Raw genomic sequence first — 26,012 nt, 5'->3', positions numbered from 1 at the left:
TTTGATTTGGGGGTGGGGGTTGCGGGGGCAGGTGCTTTGTCTTTTTCGATAATAGCCATTCTAACTGGGGTGAGATGATATCTCATTGTGGTTTTATTTTTTTCACATTTTCTTTCTTTTTATTGAAAAAAAGTTTAGAAAATGGCAATTAACAAAGGGCATAAACAAATCAACAGGAAAACAGATAATATAAAAGTGAAAAATGCCATTGGCTTCTTTAATTGGTGAAGACCACAAAATATAACAGGCAGAAGGTCTATTCTAAACAAATTAAAAAGTTGTGCCTTTTTTTAATTCTCCCCAAGTCAGATATATACACACCCACAGAAATGGTGTGTGAAGGAAAGCTGCCATACACAAGAAGCTGTATCCTGAAATCTTCAGGGAAATTGTTGAAATATGAATGAACACAGAGTCGGCAACAGGTTAATAATTTCTTAAAAACTGAGTCTTTGAATGCTGCACGGCACAGTGCTATACTATGTAAAGTACTTCTAGGTATAAGGAAAAAGTCTGTACAGCTTTTAGCAAAAATGCTTTTCCAGAAAAGCAAATCAAAACAACACAATCAGCAGACGAAGGAGGATCCAGCTACACGTCAGAGCTACAACTTCTCATATCTGTGTTGGAAAATCCTTTTTATCCAGAATAGACTAAAATAGAGGACAAAAAAATTTCAGGACAAAATAGAGCTTTTTCTCCTTTTTATCCAGAATAGACTAAAATAGAGGATAAAATTTCAGGACAAAATAGAGCTCTTTTTAACATTTCTCACTTTATCCATTCTAAGTTCTGTTTCTTCCTCCCGCCCACCAAGTAATTCAGCACGATCCAGCAGGAAGAGGACTGCTTTTAGAATCGGCTATTTTTCTTTCTGTGGCGAGACTGTCATGGCCTGGATGTGTCAGGCTTGTACGAGTCCATGACCAGTGTCCCACTGCGGTCAAAAATCTTAACAACGGACTTGGTGAATTTGGCCTCCCGCTGCTGCTTTGTTCTCCCACGGATGAAGGTCACCTTCAGGGTGTATGTGTCACTGAACCTTTTCAGACTGGAGGACAGCTGCCAAATATGATCAGGCTCCATCCCTGAAGGATCTTCCCTGCAGGCCATGAGAAGGATGCGAGATATAAATGGTCAGAATCATCACAAAACAGGATATGATGCACAAAGCCGAAGCAGGCTTAGACTCTGGAAAGGGGTGCATATAATCCCAAATCAAAGCCACTATGGTAAAGAAACAGGAAATCATACCGATGGTGAGGTAACCATCCATTAGAATGAAATTCTCCACATACTTGTACTTTTCCAGAAGTATCTTTTTGGCAGAATCATCCAAAGAGTTTTTCATAGCTGATCCATCCCACTTGCCAATTTTGACAAGTTTATCATCAATCCTCCCTTCATCCGACAAGCCACTATGGCCACTGCCTGTTTGACAGCTGGGACCCCTGCCAGCCCCACCACTGCCTCCCACCACCAGCTTTTCCTGCCTTGTGTAGCCACTACCTGCTTGTCGGCCTCCACCCCATTGTGGTTTTAATTTGCATTTCCCTGATGATTACTGATGTTGAGTGCTTTTTCATATACTTGTTGACCATTTGTATGTCTTCTTTTGAGAAATATCTATTCAGATCATTTGCTCATTTTAAAATCAAATTATGTTTTTTTCCCTGTTGAGTTGCTTGAGTTCCTTATGTATTCTGGATGTCAATCTCTTGCTGCGTGAATAATTTGCAAGTATTTCCTCCCAGTCAACAGGTTGTTTCTTCACTTTTTTGATAGTTTCCTCTGTTGGGCAGAAGCTTTTTCATTTGATATAACACTATTTGTCTATGTTTGCTTTTGTTGCCTGTGCTTTTGAGATCTTATCCATAAAATCTTCACCCAGACCTATGTCCTGAACAATTTAACCTATTTTTTTCTCCCAGTAATTTCAAAGTTTTGGACCTTACATTTAAGTCTTAGTCCATTTTGAGTTGATTTTTCTATATGCTGAGAGATAGGGCTCCAGTTTCATTAATTTGCATATGGATATCCAGTTTGCCCAGCACAATTTATCAAAGAGATTGTCCTTCCCCCGATGTATGTTCTTGGTGTCTTTCTCAAAAATCAATAAGCTGTATTATCCAGGTGTGGTGGTGCATGCCTATAGTGCCAGCTACTCAGGAGGCTGAGGCAGGAGGATCACTTAAGCCCATGAGTTTGAGATTGCAGTGAGCTATGATGATGCCATCGCACTCTAGCTTAGGCAACAGAGTGAAACTCTGTCGAAAGAAAGAAAGAAAGAAAGAAAGAAAGAAAGAAAGAAAGAAAGAAGGAAGGAAGGAAGGAAGGAAGGAAGGAAGGAAGGAAGGAAGGAAGGAAGGAAGGAAGGAAGGAAGGAAGGAAGGAAGGAAGGAAGGAAGGAAGGAAGGAAGGAAGGAAGAAATTGGCTATAAATACATGGATTTATTTATTATTTTTGACAGAGTCTCACTCTGTTGCCCAGGCTAGAGTGCCATGGCGTCAACCTAGCTCACAGCAACTTCAAACTCTTGGGATCATGAGATCCTCCTGCAACAAGCCACGTGTTCAGCTAATTTTTTCTGTTTTTAGTAGAGACAGGGTCTCACTTTTGCTCAGGCTGGTCTCAAACTCCTGACCTCAAGTGATCCTCCTGCCTCGACCTCCCAGAGTGCTAAAATTACAGGCATGAGCCACCATGCCCGGCCAGTACACATGGATTTATTTCTAGGTTCTCTCTTCAGAGAGATATAGATCCTGTTTCATTCTTCTGCATGTGGCTAACCAGTTGTCCCAGCACCATTTATTAAACAGGAATTCTTTTCCCCAGTATATATTGTTGTCCTCTTTGTTACAGATCAGTTGGCTGTATGTGGATGGTTTTATGTTTGGAATTTCTGTTCTGCTTCATTGGTCTATGTCCCTATTTTTCTGTAAATACCATGCTGTTTTAGTTACTATAGCTTTGCAGTATAGATTACAGTCTGATAATGTGATGCCTCCAGTTTTGTTCCTTTTGCTTAAGATTGCTTTGGCTATTCAGGCTCTTTATGGTTCCAAACAAAGTGTAGAATTATTTTTTCTGGATCTGTGCAATATGACGTTGCTATTTTGATGGGGATTGCATTGAATCTGTAAATGACTTTGGGTAGTATGGACATTTTAATAATGTTGATTCTACTGATTAATGAGCATGAGATGTTTTTCCTTTTGTTTGTTTCATCAGTGATTTCTTTTGTCAGTGTTTCACAGCTCTCTTTATAGAGATTTTTCACCTCCTTGGTTAAATATATTCCTAGGTATTTTATTTTCTTTGTTGCTATTGTGAATGGTATTGAATCTTTGATATGACTCTAAACTTGACTGTTATTGGTGTATAGGAATGCTACTGATTTGTGTGCATTGATGTAACTTGAGACTTTGCTGAATGTATAAATTCCAGCAGTCTCTTGATGAAATCTTTGTGGTTTTCTAGATATAAGATCATATCATAAACAAAAAGCAATAGTGTAATCTCCTCTTTCCCAATTTGGATACCCTTAATTTCTTTCTCTGGCTTAATTGCTCTGGCAATTAACATTCAGCACTATGTCCAAAACAAGTGGTGATGGTGGGCATCCTTGTCTTGTTCCAGTTCTTAGTGAGAATGTTTTTAACTTTTCCCCATTCAGGATGATGTTGGCTGTGGGTTTGTCCTATGTGGCTTTTATCATTTTGAGATATGTTCCTTCTGTGCCTAGTTTGTTGAGGGTTTTTAATCATGAAAAGGTGCTGAATTTTGTCACATGCTTTTGCTCCATCTATTGAAATGATCATATGGTCTTTGTTTTTGCTTCTGTTTATGTGGTGAATGACATTTATTGATTTACATATGTTAAACCATCCTTGTATCCGTGAGATGAAGCCCACTTGGTCATGGTGGATTATTATTTTTTTGATTTGTTATTGAATTTGGTTTGATAGTATTTTATTGAGGATTTTTGCAACTATATTCATAGGGGATATTAGTCTGTAGTTTTCTTTCTTTTTTGTCCTTGGCTGGCTTTGGTATCAGGTGATACTGGCTTCATTAAATGAGTTGAGGGGGATTTTCTCCTTCTTGTTGTTATGGAATAATTTCTTCAGTATGGATAGCAGCTGTTCTTTGCAGGTCTGGTAAAATTTAGCTGTGAACCCATCTACTCCAGGGCTTTTCTTTGTTGTTGGAAGATTTTTTTTATACTGCTTCAATTTCACTACTCTTTGTTATTCTGATCAGGAGTTCTATTCTTCCTCATTGAATCTTAGGAGGTTGTGTGTTTCCAGGAATTTGTCTATATCCTCTACTTTTTTGAGTTTATGTGCATAGAGTTTTTCATAGCATTCACAGATGATATTTTGTATTTTCATGGTATCAGTTGTAAAATCTCCTTTTTGGCCGGGCGCAGTGGCTCACGCCTGTAATCCTAGCTCTCTGGGAGGCCGAGGCGAGCCGATTGCTCGAGGTCGGGAGTTCGAAACCAGCCTGAGCAAGAGCAAGACCTCGTCTCTACTATAAATAGAAAGAAACTAATTGGCCAACTAATATATATATAAAAAATTAGCCGGGCATGGTGGCTCATGCCTGTAGTCCCAGCTACTTGGGAGGCTGAGACAGAAGGATCGCTTGAGCCCAGGAGTTTGAGGTTGCTGTGAGCTAGGCTGATGCCACGGCACTCACTCTAGCCTAGGCAACAAAGCGAGACTCTGTCTCAAAAAAAAAAAAAAAATCTCCTTTTTCATTTCTGATTGAGCTTATTTGGGTCCTTTCTTTTCTATTTCTGGTTAATCTAGCAAGAGATCTATCTTTTTTTTTTTTTTTTTTTACCTTTTCAAAGAACCAAATTTTTGTTTCAATGATCCTTTGTATTTGTTGTTTGTTTGTTTGTTTTCCATTTCATTTAGTTCTGCTCTGACCATAGCTATTTCTTTTCTTCTGCTGCCTTTGGGTTTGGTGTGCTCTTACCTTTCTAGTTCCTTGAGACATGTCATTAGATTGTTAATTAGTGATCTTTCTTTCTTTCTGATGTAGGGATTTAAGGCTATAACATTTCCCCTTAGGACTACTTTTGTTGAATCCCATAGATTTTGATAGCTTGTGTCTGTTTTGTCATTCAGTTTGAGGAATCTTTTGATTTCCATTTCAATTTCATTGTTGATCCAATTATTGTTCAGGAGCAGCTTGTTTTATTTCCATAACTTTGTGTAGAATTGAATGTTTCTCTTGAAGTTGATTTCTAGTTTTATTCCACCGTGGTCTGAAAAGACATATTGTAATTTCTATTTTTCTGAATTTGTTGAGACATGTTTTGTGGCCTAAAAAATGATCAATCTTGAAGAATATTCCATATGCTGATTAGAAGAATATATATCCATTAGTTTTCAGGTAAAATATTCTGTAAATGTCTGTTAGGCCCCTTTGTTTTAGAGTTCCATTTTAGTCCAGTTTTTCTTCATTCATTTTCTTCTTGGATGATCTGTCGAGTTCTGTCAGTGAGGTGTTGAGGTCCCCACCAATTACAATGCTGCTGTTTATCTCTTTGCTTAGATCTAGTAGGGTTTGCTTTATGAATCTGGGCACCGTTGTGTTAGGTGCGTAAATACTTAGGATTGTTATGTCTTCTTCTTGAATTGCTCCCTGTATAATTAGATAATGACCATCTTTGTCTTTCCTTACTTTTCTTGATTTAAAGGCAATTTTATCTCATATGAAAATGGCTATACCTGCTTTCTTTTGGTTTCCATTTGCATGGAATATTTTTTTCTGGCCAGCCATGGTGGCTCATGCCAGTAATCCTAGCACTCTGGGAGGCCAAGGCAGAGAGATTGCTTGAGCTCAGGAGTTCAAGACCAACCTGAACAACAGCGAGACGCCTCTCTACCAAAACAAGAAAAATTAGTTGGCCATTGTGGCATGCACCTGTACACCAAGCTACTTGGGAGGCTGAAGCTGGAGAATGCCTTAGGCCCAAGAGTTGGAGGTTACAGTGAACTATGATGATGCTACTGTACTCTACCAAGGACAATAGAGTCAGATTCCATCTCAATAACAAAAACAAAAGGCTAGGCACAGTGGCTCACACCTGTAATCTCCTAGCACTCTGGGAGGCCAAGGCAGGTGGATCACTCAAGGTCAGGAGTTCAAAACCAGCCTGAGCAAGAGTGAGACCCCGTCTCTACTAAAAATAAAAAGAAATTAATTGGCCAGCTAAAAATATATAGAAAAAATTAGCTGGGTATGGTGGTGCATGCCTGTAGTTCCAGCTACTTAGGAAGCTGAGGCAGGAGGATCGCTTGAGCCCAGGAGTTTGAGGTTGCTGTGAGCTAGGCTGGTGCCACATGGCACTCTAGCCAGGGCAACAGAGTGAGACTCTGTCTAAATAAATAAATAACAATAACAACAACAAAGGAAACTGAGTAATTTTTTCCATCCCTTCACCTTGAGTCTATATGAATCCTTGTGGGTTAGATGTGTTTCCTGGAGACAACAGATACTTGGTTTGTATTTTTTATCAATTCAGCCAGCCCATGTCTCTTGAGTGGGGAATTCAAACAATTCATGTTGATTAATAGAATCGATATGTGGGATGTTGTTCTGTTCCTCCTGTTGGATAGCACCTTATTGCTTTGTTTTACCTCTTATGCTATCATTTTATCAATATATTAGCTCTGAGCTTTAGCTTTTGGGTGGTTTTACACTGAGGTGGATGATTCTTGTGCTGATCTATGTATAATTCAGATCTGAGTATTTCCCGCATGGCTGATCTGGTCTAGACAAATCGCCTCAGTGTTTGCTTGTCTGGAAAAGCCTTTATTTCTCCTTCATGTATGAAACTTAGTTTTGTAGGATACAAAATTCTAGGTTGGCAGTTGTTCTGTTTAAGAAGACTGAAGATGGGACCCCAATCCCTTCTGGCTTCTAAGGTCTCTGTTGAGAATTCTGCAATTAGACTGATTGGTTTTCCTTTGTAAATTACATGATGTTTTTGCCTCATGGCTTGCACGAGTTCCTCCTTCGTGTTGACTTTGACAAGTCTGCTAACTATATCTGATAACTTTATCTGATAACTATCCATATGTCTTGATGATTGTCACTTTGTGATGAATCTCCCAGATGTTCAGTTAGCTTGTTGTACTTGGAAATTTAAATCTCTAGCAAGACCAGAAAAGTTTTCCTCAATTATTCCCTCAAATATATTTTCCAGACCCTGTATGTTTTCTTCTTCACCCTCAAGGATGCCTATGATTCTTATATTTGGCCATTTTACATATTCCCTTATTTCTTGTAGGCTTTGTTCATTCCTCTTAATTTTTGGTTCTTTATTTTTGACTGTCTCCGTTAATTCAAGAGTTATCTTCAAGCTCTGAGAGTCTTTTTTCTGCCTCACTAGTCTATTCTTAAAAATTTTCACTGTGTTTTGTATTTCCTTAAATGAATTTTTCATTTCAAGAAGTTCTATTTGATTTTTTAAAAATATGTCACTCTAGTGAATTTTTTATTCATTTCCTGAATTGTTTTTCGAGTTCCTTTGAGTTGGTTTTCCATTTTTTCTTGGATTTTATTGAGCTTCCTTACAACCCATATTTGGAATTCTTTTTCTGTCATTACAATATTTTCAATTTTGTTGGTAGCCATTGCAGAGAGCTGGTGTTCCCTTTTGGGGGTTTCCTTTTCTCTGATTTTTCATACTTTCAGAGTTCTTTCACTGATTCCTTCTCATCTGGAACAGCTGTTGTTCTTATTTTTGGATTTTCTTTTATTTAGATAGGGCTTCCCACATACACACATACACACACACTCACATGGGTGAATGTACCATATGTTGGCTAAGAATCTTTGGCTTTGCTTGTGGCTGCTTCACTGGTGCTCTAGTTTCTGGATGGATGCCTTGGTTATAGATATCCTTAGTATGGTGGTTTTTGCAGTTGCTTGTTTGTAGGCTATAGAGTGATGAGCCATATGAATGGGCAGATTCCCTGTCTCTCTTTGATGAGGTAGAGTGGAGGTCTTTGAAATCCTTTCTCTTTCCCCAGCCCTGTGGTCTTCTTAACAATGTGAATTAGGCCAGGTGTGGTAGCTCACGCCTGTAATTCTAGCACTCTAGGAGGCCGAGGTGGGCGGATCGCTCAAGGTCAGGCGTTTGAAACCAGCCTGAGCAAGAGCGAGAACCCATCTCTACTAAAAATAGAAAGAAATGAATTGGCCAACTAAAAATATACAGAAAAAATTAGCCTGACATGGTGGTGCATGCCTGTAGTACCAGCTACTCGGGAGGCTGAGGCAGAAGGATTGCTTGAGCCCACGAGTTTGAGGTTGCTGTGAGCTAGGTTGACACCATGGCACTCTAGCCAGGGCAACAGAGTGAGACTCTGTCTCAAAAAAAAAAAAAAAAAAAGTGAATTATATTGGCATGCCCAGGTTAATCTCTGAGACAGTGGGTGGTGCTTGTGGGTGAGAATCAACCACACCCTGTATGACTGAGTCAATAAATGCTATAAAAGCTGTGCAGATTGACCTCCCTGTCAGTAGGTGGCACTTGCCAGAAGACACAAGCTGCAGCATCGTTTATGGGATCTGTGATCAGCTCTAGTCCCTCAAGGGAAGCACTTGAATGCTCCACGTGGTGGATGAACCCCTGGAACTTCCATGTGAGTCTTCATTCTCTACCACAGCAAAGGCAGGTAGTGGAGTGATGCTGGGTGGGGCTGGGATGGGTGAGCCCACCCTCAGGCTCCACAAAAGTTGGCAGTGTAGCCATTTTGGCAGGGGTCACAGGTCTGCTCCCAGCTTCTGGGGAAGCTGCTAGGGAGGGCTGAAATGGCCCCACCCAGCCAGAAAGTCTGCTTGTGAAGATGGGGCCTTCTGAGATTCACAGTCTGACTATCAGGAGTGAGTTTCACTCTTCTCTCTCCCCCTGCTCCACAGTTTCCTTCCAACTTCTGCTGGCAGGCAGGTGCTTGATCTAGCCAATCTCCCCCACAATTGCACTGCAGGCTGGGAGCTTTCTCACCCAGGATCCCACCCTGGGCTGAGAGAGCAGCCTTTCTGTGTGGGGAGAGGTGCTCCACAAGTACAGTGAATTTAGGACCCACACTGCACTCTCCTCTCAGTTCTGCCCATGTGGGCTTCCTTGCCTCCCAAGATTAGTTCACATATCTCCCCTCTGTGCCCCCAAGCAACACAATCAAGTCCTGGGGGTATGGGATTTGGCCTGCAAGCCTTCCCCTGCAGGGGAAGGTGAATCCCTCACCATGCCAGGGAGAAACATTCTGGGACAGAGTTGCCTATGGAGTGCTCGAGCAGGTCTGATGTCCCTCCACTTCAGGGTGTGCCCTGCTCTGATGGAGCCACCAGGCACACAGCACCAGAGAGGGCCAGTGAGCAGGGAGCTCACAGTCTACTGCAGGATTTTAAGAGGATAGGTTTAAGCCCCACTCTGTGGAAGCTTTGGTGTGGTAGCTCAATTGTCTCTCTTGGCAGCTCTGTGTGGGGGAGGGCAAGGAGATGAAGAGAGTCTGGATGGAGGACTGATTGTCTCTGTCCCTCTCTTTGGAAGGCAGCCCACCCAGAATGTCTAGGCTCTGGGATCACACAAATCCCCCAGGGCTCACAGGATCCTTGTGGCTCCCATAGTCTAGACCAGAGTTAGAAATTGGTGTGGGAATGAGCAAGCCAAAATCTGAGGGGCTGAAGCCCCCAGGAAAGGACAAAGGTGCAGAGTGGGTAGAGAAGCAATGTCACACCTCAGGGACTAGAAGCCTAGTGATTTGTCCACAAGAAGCTCCCACTTCACTGGTGGCATCAGCTTTTGGGCTTTTTTTTTTTTTTTTTTTTTTTTTTTTTTTTTTTTGAGACAGAGTCTCGCTTTGTTGCCCAGGCTAGAGTGAGTGCCGTGGCGTCAGCCTAGCTCACAGCAACCTCAAACTCCTGGGCTCCAGTGATCCTTCTGCCTCAGCCTCCCGGGTAGCTGGGACTACAGGCATGCGCCACCATGCCCGGCTAATTTTTTTTATATATATATCAGTTGGCCAATTAATTTCTTTCTATTTATAGTAGAGACGGGGTCTCGCTCTTGCTCAGGCTGGTTTTGAACTCCTGACCTTGAGCAATCCGCCCGCCTCGGCCTCCCAAGAGCTAGGATTACAGGCGTGAGCCACAGCGCCCGGCCAGCTTTTGGGCTTTTGAGGGTAGAAAGTCTCACCAGCTGCTCAGAAGCCCACTGACTGTCAGAGATCTGAGGGTGAGAGAAACAAACTGCTCCACCTACCCTTTTCACTGGACTCCAAGCCTCTCAGGAGATGATCTCTGCCAGTAACTTGCTCCTTGTTGTTCTGCTCCACAACTTCTTGCTGTGGAGTCTCTTGGAGGTCTGGCACTCTTTCCTCAGACTTCCACCCAATCTATGTTTGTTCATTTTTTTCTCTTTCATCTAAAATTTTTCCTTCTTACTGAGACACTTTGGCAGCTGGTGTCTCTGATCAGATATCTTGAATCTCTAATGATTTTTTATAATTCTGTAATATTAGTGATAATGTGTCCTTTTTCATCTCTGATTTTATTTGGGTCTTCTCTCTTTTTTTCTTAGTCTAGCTAAAAGTTGGTTGGTTTTGTTTATTTTATCAAAAAATTTTTGTTAATCTGTTTTTCAGTTTCTATTATGTTTATCTCTGCTCTTATCTTTATTATTTTTTATTCTACTAATTTTGAGTTTGATACCTTCTTGCTGTTCTAGTTTCCTGTTGTGTATCATTAAATTGTTTATTTGAAATCTTTAACTTTTTTGATGTAGGTGTTTATTGCTATATATTTTCCACTTATTATTGCTTTTGCTGTATCCTACAGGCTTTGGTATTTTGTGTTTCTATTTTCATTTGATCCAAAATTTTTTAAATTTCCTTCTTAATTTCTTCATTGACCTATTGGTTATTCAGGAGCATTTTGTTTAATTTCAATGTATTTGTACAGTTTCCAAAGTTTCTCTTGTTACTGATTTCTAGTTTTATTGCATTGCAGTCAGAAAAGATAACTATAATGATTCCAATTTCTTAAAAATATGTTGAGATTTGTTTTGTAGACTAACATATGGTCTGTCCTGGAGAATGTTCCATTTGCTGATGAGAATAATGTGTATTCTGTAGTCACTGGATGAAATGTTCTGTAAATGTCTACTAGATCTATTTGGTCTATAGTGCAGTTTAAATACTATGTTTCTTTGTTGATTTTGTGTCTAAATGATCTGTCCAATGCTAAGAGAGGAATGTTGTAGGCACCAACTCTTATTGTACTGGGGTCTATGTCTCCCTTTAGACCTAATAATATTTGCCTTATATATCTGGGTACTCTTGTATTGTGTGCATATATATTTAGAATTGTCATATCCTTTTACTAAATTTATCCTGTTATCATTATATAATGACCTTCTTTGTATTTCTTTATAGCTTTTGACTTGAAGTCTTTTTTGTCTGATGTAAGTATAGTTACTCCTGCTTGCTTTTGGTTTCTGTTTGCATGGAATATTTTTGTTTATCCCTTCACTTTCAGGCTGTGTGTCTTTACAGGTGAAGTGAGTATCTTGTAGGTAGCATATAATTGGGTCTTGATAGTTTATCCATTCAGCCAGTCTGTATCATTTCACTGGGGAATATAATCTGCTTACATTAAGGTTATTAATGATAGGTAAGGACTTACTTCTGTCATTTTGTTAATTGTTTTCTGGTTGTTTTGTATATCTTTTGTTACTTTCTTCCTCTCTTATTGTTTGTCTTTGTGATTTGGTAGTTTTCTACAGCAATAAAGTTGATTACTTTTTCTCTCTTATTTGCTATCTGCTCTATGTGCTATACCTGTGATTTTTATACTTGCACATGTTTTCATGATGGTAGTTATTGTCCTTTTGCTTTTAGATGTAGGACTTCCTTAAACATTTCTTATAAGGCCACTCCCTCAGTTTTTGCTTGCCTGGGGAAGACTTTATTTCTCCTTCATTTCTGAAGGATAATTGTGCTGGATAGAGTATTCTTGGCTGCCATGTTTTTTTGTTTTGTTTTGTTTTCCTTTCAGCACTTTTAATATACCATTCCATTCTCCCCTGGCTTGTAAGGTTCTGCCAAAAAATTTGCTATTAGTCTAATGGTAATTCCCTTATATGTGACTTGACAATTTTCTCTCACTGTCTTTAGAATTCTTTCTTTGTCTTTGACTTTTAACAGTTTGAATATAATGTGTCTCAAAGAGGACCTTTTTTGGATTGAATCTATTTAGAAAACTTAGAGCTTCCTGGATTTGGGTGTCCATATTGCTCACAAGGCTTGGGAAGTTTTCAGCTATTTCTTCATTAAATAGGTTTTCTATGCCTTTTCCCATTTCTTATCCTTAAATTCCAGTAGTATGAATGTTTGTTCACTCAGTGGTGTTGTCCCATAAGTCCCATAGGCTTTCTTAATTCTTTTTATTCTTTTTAATTTTTCTTTTCTTTTCTTTTTTTTTTCATCTAACTAGGTTATTTCAGAAGTCCTGTCTTCAAGTTCAGAAATTCTTTCTTCCACTTCATCTAGTCTATTGTTGAAGCTCTCTATTGTTTTGGGGTTTTGTGGGGTTTTTTTGTTTTGGGGTTTTTTTGTTTGTTTGTTTGTTGAGATGGGTCTCACTCTGTTACTCATGCTGGAGTGCAGTGGCATGATCATAGCTCACCATAGCACCAAACTCTTGGGCTCAGCTGATCCTCCTACCTCAGTAGCTGAGATTATAGGCATGAGCCACTGCACCCAGCTATATTATATTATTTTTATCTCATTCATTAAATTCTTTTTTATGATATTTCTCTTTATTGACTTTCTCATTCAGAACATGAATTATTTTCCTGATTTTTTGAATTGTCTATCTTTATTCTCTTATATCTTGGCGAGTTTCCTTAAGATCATTATTTCAAATTTCTTTTCAGGCATTTCACAGATTTCTTTCTTTTGGACAGTCTATTACTAAATAATTATTGTGTTCCTTTGGAGGTGGCATGTTTCCCTGCTTTTTCATGTTTCTTGTGTTTCTACATTGATATCTGTGTATGCAGTAGGACAGTTACCACTTCTAATTTTATGGAATAGATTCTATAGGGAAAAATTTTCTTCCTGTAGATGTGTCCTGTAGTGTCAGTTAGGTAGGGTGCTTTGGTTTTGATTCTGAGTGGGTGTAGTAGTATAGTCTCCGTGTGATTTCTTTGGCTATAATCAATGTCAGCAATTTCTGTGAGTGTTTTGGTGGTCTAGACTGTGAGCATGTGTGAAGGCAGTGGCACAGCTTTGCTGGAAGTGGGAGTCACTGGGCAGGCTAGTTCTCAGACCCTGGGGGTGGGGGATGTGCACCAGGTGCAAAGTCTTCACCAGTCAAGGGACACCAGCAATGGTGGGTGCCAGTCCTTGGTCTTTGAAGGACATACATGGTGGCTCCACCAGTCAAAGAGGTGGGTTGCCAGCAGTGGCAGGTACTGGATGGGTGAATCTCAGATCCTGGAAAACATGCATGTCAATTCCCCCAGTCTTGGAAGTGGCCTTCTGCTGTGCTGGGCTGCCTGTTCCTTGGGTGCTACATGGGCTCAAGTGCTAAGGTCATCATTTTAATGGTTTTATTTCTGGATCTAGCTGGGATTGTGGCATGTTTTGGCATTGCAGCCCTTTGTGTGGGCATGGTGGGATAATGGCTGGACCCCAGGGATGTCAAGATCCAGGGGCTATTGGGCCCCAGGACAGAATGCACTCTAGCAGTGACTCCATTCTCAAAATGGCACCATGCCATAGCAGCTTGGGTCCCAAGGAGTGTGAGTTCCCTCTCTGGAGCAATGCAGCTGTGTGGACTCCAGGAAGTTCCCTATACTGGGCTCAGGGTCTATGAGGCCTGTGGGGCTGTCCTGTTGCAGGGTTCTATTGTAGGCTTCTATTATGGTAATGGGAACTGCTAATGATCCCCCACTTTCCCTTCCCCTGCAATAGACAGTCTCTCTTGGCTTCAGTCTGATTCTGGTCAGGTGCTTCACTTCCCACTCTATGCTGCCATCCCAAGTTTTCTCCATATTACCCGTTACTAAGGAACTCATTTCACAATGGGGAAAAAAATTCAGCTATACACTTATGTCCATGGAATAGATTTGTCTTACCACATACCATATCACACAGAAACACCTAGACTGATTCATTCAGGTAACAGCAGGGGTTTTTATTTTTTTCCTGCTATAAATCATCCAATTCTTGAAGTTATTCAATCTATAAATACTTTTTTCCTGGCCTTATTTTGCATTTGCCCCCTCGGGATCTGACTTGGATTATTAGCCTAAAGACAAAGGGAAAAGGAACATGAGGAGAATTATCCACTTCTTCCCACAACACTGTCTAAATAGAAAACAGCAACTTAATGCAAGATAAGAAGAGTTTCTTTACACAGGGAGAGCCACTTCCTGGAGCAAGGGAGACGTATTATGTGAGTGTTGGAGGGAATGTTTAAGAGTTTGAACCGGGCGCGGTGGCTCACGCCTATAATCCTAGCTCTCTGGGGGGCCAAGGCGGGTGGATCGTTTGAGCTCAGGAGTTCGAAATCAACCTGAGCAAGATTGAGACCCCGTCTCTACTATAAATAGAAAGAAATTAATTGGCCAACTAATATATATAGAAAAAATTAGCTGGGCATGATGGCGCATGCCTGTAGTCCCAGCTACTCGGGAGGCTGAGGCAGGAGGATTGCTTGAGCCCAGGGAGGTTGCTGTGAGCTAGGTTGATGCCACGACACTCACTCAAGCCTGGGCAACAAAGCGAGACTCTGTCTCAAAAAAAAAAAAAAAAAAAAAGAGTTTGAAGGGTTGGCTCCTCTGAAGGCAGTGAGTTATCTCACTTGATTGTTGACAGTCAGTTACAGATTAAACTCCTTGCTCTACTACTTTTCCCCCTTCTCACTACTGCACTTGACTAGTCTTAAATTTTTTTTAATTAAGTAAAAAAAAAAGAGAGAGAGAGAGAGGCATCTGGGTGTTCCTTATCTTCCAAATTACCCCTGAAAGCACCACTCCCTATAGTGAAGGCCCACTCTGTGCCACACAATGCCTGTCTTACATAGAAGCTCTCTGGTAATGACAGGAATCCAGCAGCCCACAGAATCAAACTCTGGATTTCCATAATCTCAGCCCTACAAGAAATTTTTCATAAAAAATCACCATTGCCATAGAAAATTTCAAAATTTTAGTATATATCTTGTAACTAAAATGTAGGGTTTGACTTTATCTTCCTCTTAATGCTCTGGGGTAGTCTCATAAGTAGCCATCCTACTCCATGAACCTGAAATTTCACAGCCTCTTTATTGTTCCATTCCAACAGTTTCTACTCCTAATTTCTTTTGAGTTTGATACTTGCCTATTATTATTATTTGAAAAAAATGTCCTTGATGTGTCAGTTTACTAGGGCTGCCATAGCAAAGTACCACACTCTGGGTGGCTCAAACAACAGAAATTTAATTTCTCACAATTTTAGAAGCTAGGTGGCTGAGATCAAGGTGTTGGCAGGGTTGTTTCTTCTGAGACTGCTCTCCTTGACCTACGGACGGCCATCTTTTCCCTTTTTATTCACATCATCTTCCCTTTATACATGTCTGTGTCCAGATTTCCTCTTCTTACAAGGATACCAGTCATATTGGATTGGGGCCCGTCCTAATGACCTCAGTTTAAATTAATTACCCCTTTAAAGGCCCTATCTCCAAATGCAGACACTTTCTGAGGTATTGGGGGTATGGTTGAGACCTCAACAATGAATTTTAGGGGAACACAACTCAGCCCATGACAGCTGTGCTATCATGGTCAGAATATGTTCCCCCAAATTCACATGTTGAAAACTGAATCTCCAATATAACAATGTTGGCAGGTGGGACCTAAGGGAGGTGTTTAGATCATGAATGCTCTGCCTTCCTAAGTGGATTAATGGTGCTATAAAAAAGGCTAGTGGGCGTGGGCCTTTCCTCTACTCTTCTGCCAATGTGAGGACACAGTATTCTTCTCTCTTGCACTTCTGCCTTTTGCCATGTAAGGACACAGTAAAAAGATCTATACCCAAGGCCAGTGACTTGATCTTGCCCTTCCCAGTTTTCAGAACTGTGAGAGAATAAGTTTCTGTTCTTTATAAATTACCCAGTCTCAGGTATTCTGTTAGAGCAGAACTGAACAGACTAAGACAAGCTGGCTATAATTCTGTGTGAATACTCCTGTTTATTTGAGTGCATATTAACATAATGAAGCAATGTAGGCATAAACAAGTAGGGGGGAAATACACCCTATAAATTTTGGGTCTCTTTATCACAACCAAGAATGATATCCTTGCCAAATGGTACAAGCCTTTGACAAAAATCATGCCTTCAAATGAATTATTTAATTTACAAATTATAACTATTTTGTCATTTTACCAGGGATTTTCTAACATGTTTATAACTTATTTAATAAATATGTTTTCCCATTATGATAAAATATTCACTGGTGACCACAGATGGGTCACAGATTGTTAAGACTGCCTTGGAAATGACTACTGTGAAATATCATATTCTAGGCACTTTTTAATCAAAAAAATTTTTTTAATTAAGCAACATTTAAATCAAGAAATATTTGTCGGCCGGGCGCGGTGGCTCACGCCTGTAATCCTAGCTCTCTAGGAGGCCAAGGCGGGCGGATTGCTCAAGGTCAGGAGTTCAAAACCAGCCTGAGCAAGAGCGAGACCCCCGTCTCTATTATAAATAGAAAGAAATTAATTGGCCAACTAATATATATATACAAAAAATTAGCCGGGCATGGTGGTGAATGCCTGTAGTCCCAACTACTTGGGAGGCTGAGGCAGGAGGATTGCTTGAGCCCAGGAGTTTGAGGTTGCTGTGAGCTAGGCTGACGCCACGGCACTCACTCTAGCCTGGGCAATAAAGCGAGACTCTGTCTCAAAAAAAAATAAAAAAAATTAAAAAAAAGAAATATTTGTCTATAATCCTATATCATATTTTTTCCTTAGAACTTTGTAAACTTTGATGTCCTCTGGGATAAAATATTAGCATAAGGTCAATCTTTTATTGCCCCTCCTTTAAGGGGAGCTGTTTTGCTTAAAGAATTATTTTTTTTTCATCTCATGTCTTATTGCTCATTCTGTATCAATTTTTCCTTTGTAGCATGAAATTTTGATTCTGCTAATTCAGATATTCTCTTATATCAGAAATGTTTTTCTGTTTTATATTTTTAAATATTTTCTATAAAGATATTTCAATATAAGTATCCCATTTAGGGGGGCTTTTAACCCCTAAAGGAATAGCAATTATCCTAGTATTGGATCATCTTTGTCCTCTATCACTCATTTTCTTTCTAATTGCTTTCATTTGTATCTCTTTTCTTAGCCATTATTTAAGCACTAGTTAAGTTTTAATTTATTTAACCCTTATATAACAAGCCTGTGTGCTAACTGCTATCATTATTCTTATTGTTTTGGTCAGGGGCCCAATATGAAATATATTCAAGTTAGGTAATTTAAGGGCTATTTAATAAAAGAATTATTTACAAAGCTATGGGCAGAATGTGGGATAACCCCAGGAGACAATGAAGTGCTCTCGTTTTCTTAACAGCTAGGGACTGTTACCATTCTTGGCCCTGAAGGATACAAGGAGGAAGTGATTACTACTTCCCTGAGACAGAAGTGAGCTATTTCAGTAAGGGCCTTGCCAGGAGATATGCCCTTCAGTTGAGGGATTGAGCCCTGTGACTACATAGGAAAGGAGCTGAGCTGGAATAAATACTCCGGCTCTGCTCTCTTCTCTCCCTTTAATTTCCCCTTGAATGCTTCCCATTGCCCAGATACAACTTAAAGCTAAACGTCAAGGAAGTTTCTGGATGCATTCCACATAGGTCAGCCTCTGCCTCTTAGGGTACAAGGTAGAGTAGAGAAGAGTGAATATAGGTCTAGAGAGGCAAAATAAAGATATTTATCATACCCATCTTATACTCCAGCACTACACTATTCTGTCTTTGGCGGTAGGTCGTTAATAAAGTAAGTATATAGTATATCAACTACTTTCTGTGGGAAATATAAAAAAATGTATACAAAATATTAAAAATCTAGTTTTTCCAAACTAGATTTTAAAAAGAAAAAAAAGCAGAAAACAATGAAAGGATTTTTTTATATCATATTTATATTTATATCTTATTACTTTTGGAAACCACCATGAAGAACTGCAAGCTCTTTGACTGTTGCAGTGCTTAACAGCATCCAGGAGATGGCAGCATTGGTAAGGTATAGCACCATTTAGCAATCAAATGTTCAAAATATTTTTTCACAATTATCACTGATAGATAATAAACTTCCTAAATGGAAATAACTTTTTAAGGCATAGTTGGTCCTAAGTAATTAAAAATGAAGAAATACTAAATCACTGTCGAATAGCAGTATGGCTTTATGGAAGTGGTTACTCAAGAGTAAACGTGCATGGTCGCTGCAGTTTCGTCAACGACAGGACCGCAATACACAAGGGTGGTCCCCTAAGATTATAATGGAGCTGAAAAATTCTGATCGCCTAGTGACATCGTGATGATCCTGACCGTGTGTAGGTGTAGGATAACGTGTGTGTTTTTCGTTTTTATCAGAAATGCTTTAAAAAAATTTTTTTTTAATTTTTCATTTAAATATAGAAAAAAGCTTATAGAATAAGGATATGCAGAAAGATAATATTTTTCTATAGCTGTGCAATGTGTTTGTGTTTAAGGTTAAGTATTATTGCAAAAGAGTAAAAAGTTTTAAAATATTTTGATGTTTGTAATGTAAAAAATCTATAGTAAGCTAAGGTTCATTTCCTATTAAAGAAAGAAAAATAGTTTTTTATAAATTTACTGTAGCCTAAGTGTTTATAAAGTCGGCAGTAGAGTATGGTAATGCCCTAGGCCTCCACATTCACTCACCACTCACTCACTCACTCACTCACTCACTCACTCACTCACTCACTCACTCACCCAGAGCAACTTTCAGTCCTATAGGGAGCTCCGTTCATGGTAAGTCTCTATACAGATATACCACTTTTGATGTTTTACAAAATATTTTTACTGTACCTTTGCTACATTTAGATACACAAATGCTTACCATTGTATTACAGTTCCTGCAGTATTCAGTACAGTAGCATGCTGTGCAGGTTTGAACCCTAGGAGCAGTAGGCTATATCACATAGCCCAGGTGTGTACTGTGTTTCCCCGAAAATAAGACAGGGTCTTATATTTATTTTTCCCCAAGAAGACACCCTATGGCTTATTTTCATGAGATGTGTTATTTTCTTTAAGTATGGTACAACAGTCTATATTTATTCAAATATAGTTAAGTCATCTCCTTCTGGAACATTATCATCACTCTCCAAACGCCGAATTCCATCCTGAATTTCTTGCAACTCTATTTCCTTTAGAACCATTGGCCCCAGTCCCTCATGTCAAGCAATAAGAGGTCTCATGGGGCACATGAGAAGGGCTGCTCATCTTCTTTACCACTCCACAACAAAATGCATGGGTTGTGCAGATACGCTGTGCAGCCAGGCCCACCACTAGGTCTTATTTTCAATGTAGGGTTTATATTGCGCAAATGCTCAGAAATCCTGCTAGGGCTTATTTTATGGGTAGGTCTTATTTTCAGGGAAACATGGTAGTGGCCTATACCATCTAGGTTTGTGTAAGCACACTCTCTGATGTACCCACAATGACAAAATCCCTAACAACACATTTTGTGAAATGTACCCCCATCATTAATCGACTTATAACGGTACATATGTCCCACTACTTTCCTGATATAATCCTCAAATACAAAAGAGACGCACACCTATAAATATATGTAGTATTAAATGGTGTCTTTACAAAATTTGCATAAATCACCAGCCTGTATTCCCAGCTACTCTGGAGGCTGAGGCAGGAGGATCGCTTGAGCCCAGGAGTTGGAGGTTACGGTGAGGTATGATCAAGCCACTGCACTCCAGCCTGGGAGACAGAATGAGACCCTGTCTCAAAAAAGAAAAAAAAATTGCATAAATCATAAAGTGTTCAAATCTTCAGTTGTAGATAAGCAAGACATAATCTATAAACTGTAATCAAAAGCAAGTTTAATAACAAATCACATAAAAAGTATCATGTTTCTGATGCAATGACTAATTAAAACCTCACATTGACTATAGAAAAAACAATAGATCCACCTTTAAATATCATTTCTAAAGTGCTTCAGCCATATCTAACAATCAAACTTGTAAAATTTTAAAGATACACATAGATGTTGTCAATCTTCTTGGCCAGGTACTTTGTAGAAAGGACAAAATACTTTAAAAAACAAAAAAGTCTGCCCGGTTAATCTCAGTATGCTACGGAGACAGATCCCCCCAGTGAATTAGATACAATGGGATCTTGCTCTAACAAGGCTGGGAGGGCCAGCCTGTCTGACCTCATGTCAGGAGTCACAGAAGCTTCACCAAGGAGGGAGGACTGGCCAGACACTGGGAGATGAGCCCGCGTTTGCCAGGACGACCACGTGGAGAAGGTCACGGCCTGCAGAAAGTAGAGCCGGTTGAGCAAGAGTGGGAAGGCACACATGAAACCCACGCTCTATCCCAGTGGTTAACCACAAGCGATTTTGCTCCCCCCCCCCCCCGGAGATTTCGAAAAGTCTAGAAATATTTTTGGTTGTCACGACTGGAGGAGCACTACTGGCAGCTGGTGGGTTTAAAGGTCAGGGACGCAGCTAAACAGCCCAGAATGCACAGACAGCTGACCACAACAAATATATTACCTGACCCCCAAGAGTGGGGCTGTGGAGGAATTGCTCTAACCACAAACTGCATCTCTTAGAATGACAAGGGTACAGTGAGGGGGACAGGAAAGAGGCCAGCGATGAAGCCAAAAAGGTTGTTTTGTTTTTTTTTTTAAAGGGGCAGGTGGGGAGGACAACATTAGGGAAGACTTATTGACCAAACAAAAAAACGTTTAGATTTTATTCTAAAAGTGAGAGGAAGCTGAACACAGTCAGATCTGCACAGCAGAAGCACTGCTGCGGCTGCAGGAAGAGAATGGATTGGCGGGGACGTTGGGGTTGAGGATGACAAAGAAAATGGTGTTTTAACAATTTCACTTCTGCTTTCTTTATCAAGGGGATAGAATTCAGAATGAAAAACTAGCAGAGGACATTGCAACCCAAGATGGATGACAAGATGCTTAAGAGGGCAAGTATCTGCTCTGGTGATTTCAAGATGAATTCAACTGCCGCGTCTGCGCCTCATGTGCCTGGATCCGGCTCTCCCTCCCTTTGGCTCCATACCTTGGCTCCCGTCCTGTATTTATCCAGCTGGGCTGGCAACCCAGATTCGACTTGTTCTTCCAGTTCTGACTTAGAAACCACCCACTTGCCCTGTGTGCCAGTGAGGAGGAGGGAGGTGCCCCCTCAGGCGCAGGAGACTAACTCCTAAAGGGCGGTGGTTAGGGACAGAGAGGAGACTTTGTGTGAGATTAGCGAAATGCTTTTCTTAGTCCTGGGATCAGGGAAAGAGCCCCGTCGTTTCAGTTTCCTACAGTGTCGCTCCCCCAACCCTCCTCACCTCTGCCTCTGGGTCACTCGGCCTCATGCCTCAAAGAGTGTTCATTGTCTGTTCCACCTAGATGGAAAACAAGTCCTTAGGGAGCTTTCATAAGCGCCCCCAAGTGACCCTTAGCCCCTTTCGTGAGAGGAAGTTATATTTTCCCTTCCGGGTTTGGCTCCTTTTTCTTCTTTCCTTCCCTTTCGCCCACATCAGCACCTCCCCCCACACGGCCCATGTCCACAGCCTTCTCTGTATCTGTCTTATAATGCGTGCTTGCGTGGACTATTTAAGTAAATAAGAAAAAAACTAAGCAAAATAGAAACATGGATGGTACCCCAGCTTTGCTCTTCTCTGCCCCGTCTCCTCTGGGATGCCCGCCGCTAGCTGGCCCCAGGTGCAAGCCAGAGAACAAGGAAGCTCATGGGCGCAGTTCACACAGGGCAGCCTCTGCCTCCCGGGAGGCCTCGCAGGCGAGCTCGGAGGACCTTGAACCTAGAGAGGAAGAGTGAAGACGCTGAAGCCAGCCTTTTCCCAACCGCTAACACCTGCGCGCCACCACGCAACTTAAAGAAACAGAGCACCGCAGATATCACTGAAACTCCCAAGAGACTCCTCTCACATCTCATTTCCCTTTCTCCCTCTCCAAAAGCAACTACTGTCTTGAAGTATGGCTTCTCCTTCCCTGAAATATTTTATATTTATGCTACAAAACCACATAGCTAGACATTGGCAAGATGCTTTTATATGTTTGTAAACTTTATATAAATGGTTATGCGCAACAGTAATTTTTCTGCCGCTTCCTTTTTAGCTCCACTATGTTTTCGAGATGTAGCCACAGTATGCATATAGCTCCAGGTCCTTCATTTTCAAGGGAGTATATTATCTCTCTGTATAAATCGCCACAGTAATACTTAATTGTTTATAAGTGTTTACTATTACAAACAAGGCTATAATGAACATTCTTTTTTTTTTTTTTTTTTTTGAGACAGAGTCTCACTCTGTTGCCCAAGCAAGAATGCCATGGCATCAGCCTAGCTCACAGCAACATCAAACTCCTGGGCTCAAGCAATCCTCCTGCCTCAGCCTCCCGAGTAGCTGGGACTACAGGCATGTGCCACCATGCCCGGCTAATTTTTTCTATATACTTTTAGTTGCCCAATTAATTTTCTTTCTATTTTTAGTAGAGACGGGGTCTCGCTCTTGCTCAGGCTGGTTTTGAATTCCTGACCTTGAGCGACCCTTCTGCCTCGACCTCCAAGAGTGCTAGGATTATAGGCGTGAGCCACCGTAAACATTCTTATAGATAGCACCTTATGCAGCAGTCCCCAACCTTTTTGGCACCAGGGGCTGGTTTCACATAAGACAAATTTTTCCATGGATGGGGGGGGGGGAGGTGGAGCTCAGGCGGTGATGCGAGTGATGGGGAGTGGCTGTAAATACAGATGAAGCTTCCCTCACTTGTCTGCTGCTCACCTCCTGCTGTGCAGCTCAGTTCCTAAGTTTCATGGAAGACAATTTTTCCACGGATGGAGTGGCAGGGGGAGTTGGGAGGGTAGGCGGGGAGCCATCGGAGCTCAGATGGTGATGCACAGCCTGGTTCCTAAAAGGCTGGGACTGGTATTGGGTGTGGACCAGGGGTTAGGGACTGCAGTCCTTATGCATATGTATAAGAGTCACTCTAGGCAGGGGCGGTGACTGACGCCTGTAATCCTAGCACTCTGGGAGGCCAAGGTGGGCGGATTGCTCGAAATCAGGAGTTTGAACCAACCTGAGCAAGAACAAGACCCCATCTCTACTATAAGTAGAAAGAAATTAATTGGCCAACTAATACGTATAGAAAAAATTAGTCGGGCATGGTGGCGCACGCCTGTAGTCCCAGCTACTCCAGAGGGTGAGGCATGAGGATTGCTTGGGCCCAGGAGATTGAGGTTGCTGTGAGCTAGGATGACGCCACGGCACTCACTCTAGCCTGGGCAACAAAGGGAGACTCTGTCTCAAAAAAAAAAAAAAAAAAAAAACAGTCACTCTATAGTTTAGAACTAGGAGTAAAATTCTAAGTATCTTAGGCTGAACCCTCTAGAAAACAGAGCCTGAGGCAAGGATTAAGATGCTGACAATTTAGGAGGCAAAAGCCCAGCATAAGCATAAGGAAAAGGAGAACTGAGGCAAGAAAAGATACATAGCAGTACAATGCAATGCTTTACCGTGCAGGCCAATGCATCGCAGTAAGCCACAGAAAAATAGCTGTCACTCAGCAGATAGGGCCACACAACATGAAAATCTTTTACCAGAATGTCTGAAGGAGAAAGCCCATCACAGCATAATCTACAGAATGAGAAAGGGAGAGGAGACTCACCTGCCCATCTGTCTTCCCCTCTTACTCCTTCCCATAGGTCAAAGTTCACCCCACAAGGAGCTGACTACCTTTCTTAACCCTGCATTTCAGGGGTACACCATCTGGCTTCTTGGCAGCAACTTAAGAAGTCAAATCCCATAACCTGTGTTATACCCAAGTCTACAAGTGGAGAGACGATTTATTGTGAACAGGCTTAACATAAGCAGTACAAGAGCTGTGAAAATCTAGGCTTTCGACTCAAGATTCCAGCCAGCTCAGGGAGCCTGGCAAAGTCACTGGTAAAGGCAGCAATACCAGTGCAAGCTAGGAGGTGGACAGTGCCTTTAGGAAGGAGAAGGCAGTCATGAGAGTCTGAGGAACTGCACAGATTGGTGCCCAATACAGTATGTGTATTTTCAGCTTTCCCCGATGCTGCAAAATTGCTCTTCAAAGTAATTGTGCCAATTTACACTTCCACCAGCAGTGGGAATTCTAGTTGTTCCACATCATTGCCAACACTTACTATTATCATGCTTTGGAAATTTAATTAATTTGACAGATGTGTAATGGTACTTCACATTGTTTTATTTTATTTATTATTTATTTATTTTTTATTTTAGCATATTATGGGGGTACAAGTGTTAAGGTTACATATATTGCTCCCTCCCCCCTCAAGTAAGAGCTTCAAGCGTGTCCATCCCCCAAACGTTGCACATCTTACTCGTTGCTTCACATTGTTTTAATTTGCATTTAACTTATTAACAGTGGGACTGAATGTCTTTTCATTTGGTGAATTACCTGTTCATATCTTTTTCCAATTATTCTTCTGGAGTCTTTGTTTTTTGCACACTGATTTGTAGTTCTTTAAATCTTCTTCATATGAAAATATGAACATTTTTCATTATTGCACACTTTTTACCTCAGTCTGTAGATTATATTTTCATTTTGCATGTAGTATCTTTTGATGAAGAGAAGTTTTTAATTTTAATAGAGTCAAATGTGTCAATTCTTTACTTCAGAGTTTTATTAGGAATGGCTACTGAAGTTTATCAATTATCTCTTCAAAATCTATCAATAAGATTTTTAAAAACTTATTAACATAATTAATTATATTGATAGTTTTCTTGATATTGAACTATCCTTGAATTCCTATGATGAATCCTAATTGGGTATTCTTTATTATTAATATCTAATTCTTAACTACTGGGTTGTATTGATTCATATTTTTATATAATTTTTGCATCTATATTAATATGTGATAATATTCTCTGATTTTGTTTTTTTTTTTTTTGAGACAGAGTCTCCCTTTGTTGCCCAGGCTAGAGTGAATGCCGTGGCATCAGCCTGGCTCACAGCAACCTCAAACTCCTGGGCTCAGCAATCCTACTGCCTCAGCCTCCCGAGTAGCTGGGACTACAGGCATGCACCACCATGCCTGGCTAATTTTTTGTATATATATATATTTTTTTAGTTGGCCAATTAATTTCTTTCTATTTTGGTAGAGACCGGGTCTCGCTCAGGCTGGTTTCGAACTCCTGACTTTGAGCAATCCGCTCGTCTCGGCCTCCCAAAGTGCTAGGATTACAGGTGTGAGCCACCGCGCCCAGTTGATTTTGTTTTTTGTAGTGTCCTTATCAGTCATCAGTATTAAAATCCTCTGGATTCATAAAAATAATTACAGAGTTTTCCAACTTTTCCACATCTGCCTGATGCCAAAGGCCTTAGTTAAATTAAGTTTAACTATATAAAACTATGTTTCTAGAATTCTTTTTCCTGTAAATTTCCTTCCTTTTGCTTCAAATTCCTCAGCTCCAAAAACACTCTGTCTAGGACATACTTTGAAAACACTTCTTCTTGAGAGCCTTAGTAAAATATACCTCTCAATGTAGAAAAAGATATCCTTTCAATGGTAATGTATATGGTGACTATTGGCTATATGGCTAAACGGCTCTCAAAAACAAAGAACAACAACAAAAACCCATGATTTGCAACAATTGCCAATAAACCACCATGGTGAATTTCAGGCTACCAATGTGATATCACTGAATATGGAGTTGGGAAGAAATGCCC

General features: G+C 40.6%; 1 pseudogene; it reads right to left on the bottom strand.

The window, feature by feature from the left end:
* Positions 1-821: 821 nt before the first annotated feature.
* LOC105876707 (signal peptidase complex subunit 2 pseudogene) overlaps positions 822-26,012 on the bottom strand; it is a 34,836-nt pseudogene continuing 9,645 nt past the window's right edge.

The sequence above is a fragment of the Microcebus murinus genome, chromosome 10, assembly GCF_040939455.1.
Source record: "Microcebus murinus isolate Inina chromosome 10, M.murinus_Inina_mat1.0, whole genome shotgun sequence".
NCBI lineage: Eukaryota > Metazoa > Chordata > Mammalia > Primates > Cheirogaleidae > Microcebus > Microcebus murinus.
Note: the sequence above shows the minus strand (reverse complement) of the source record. Positions and strands in the feature narration are given on the sequence as shown.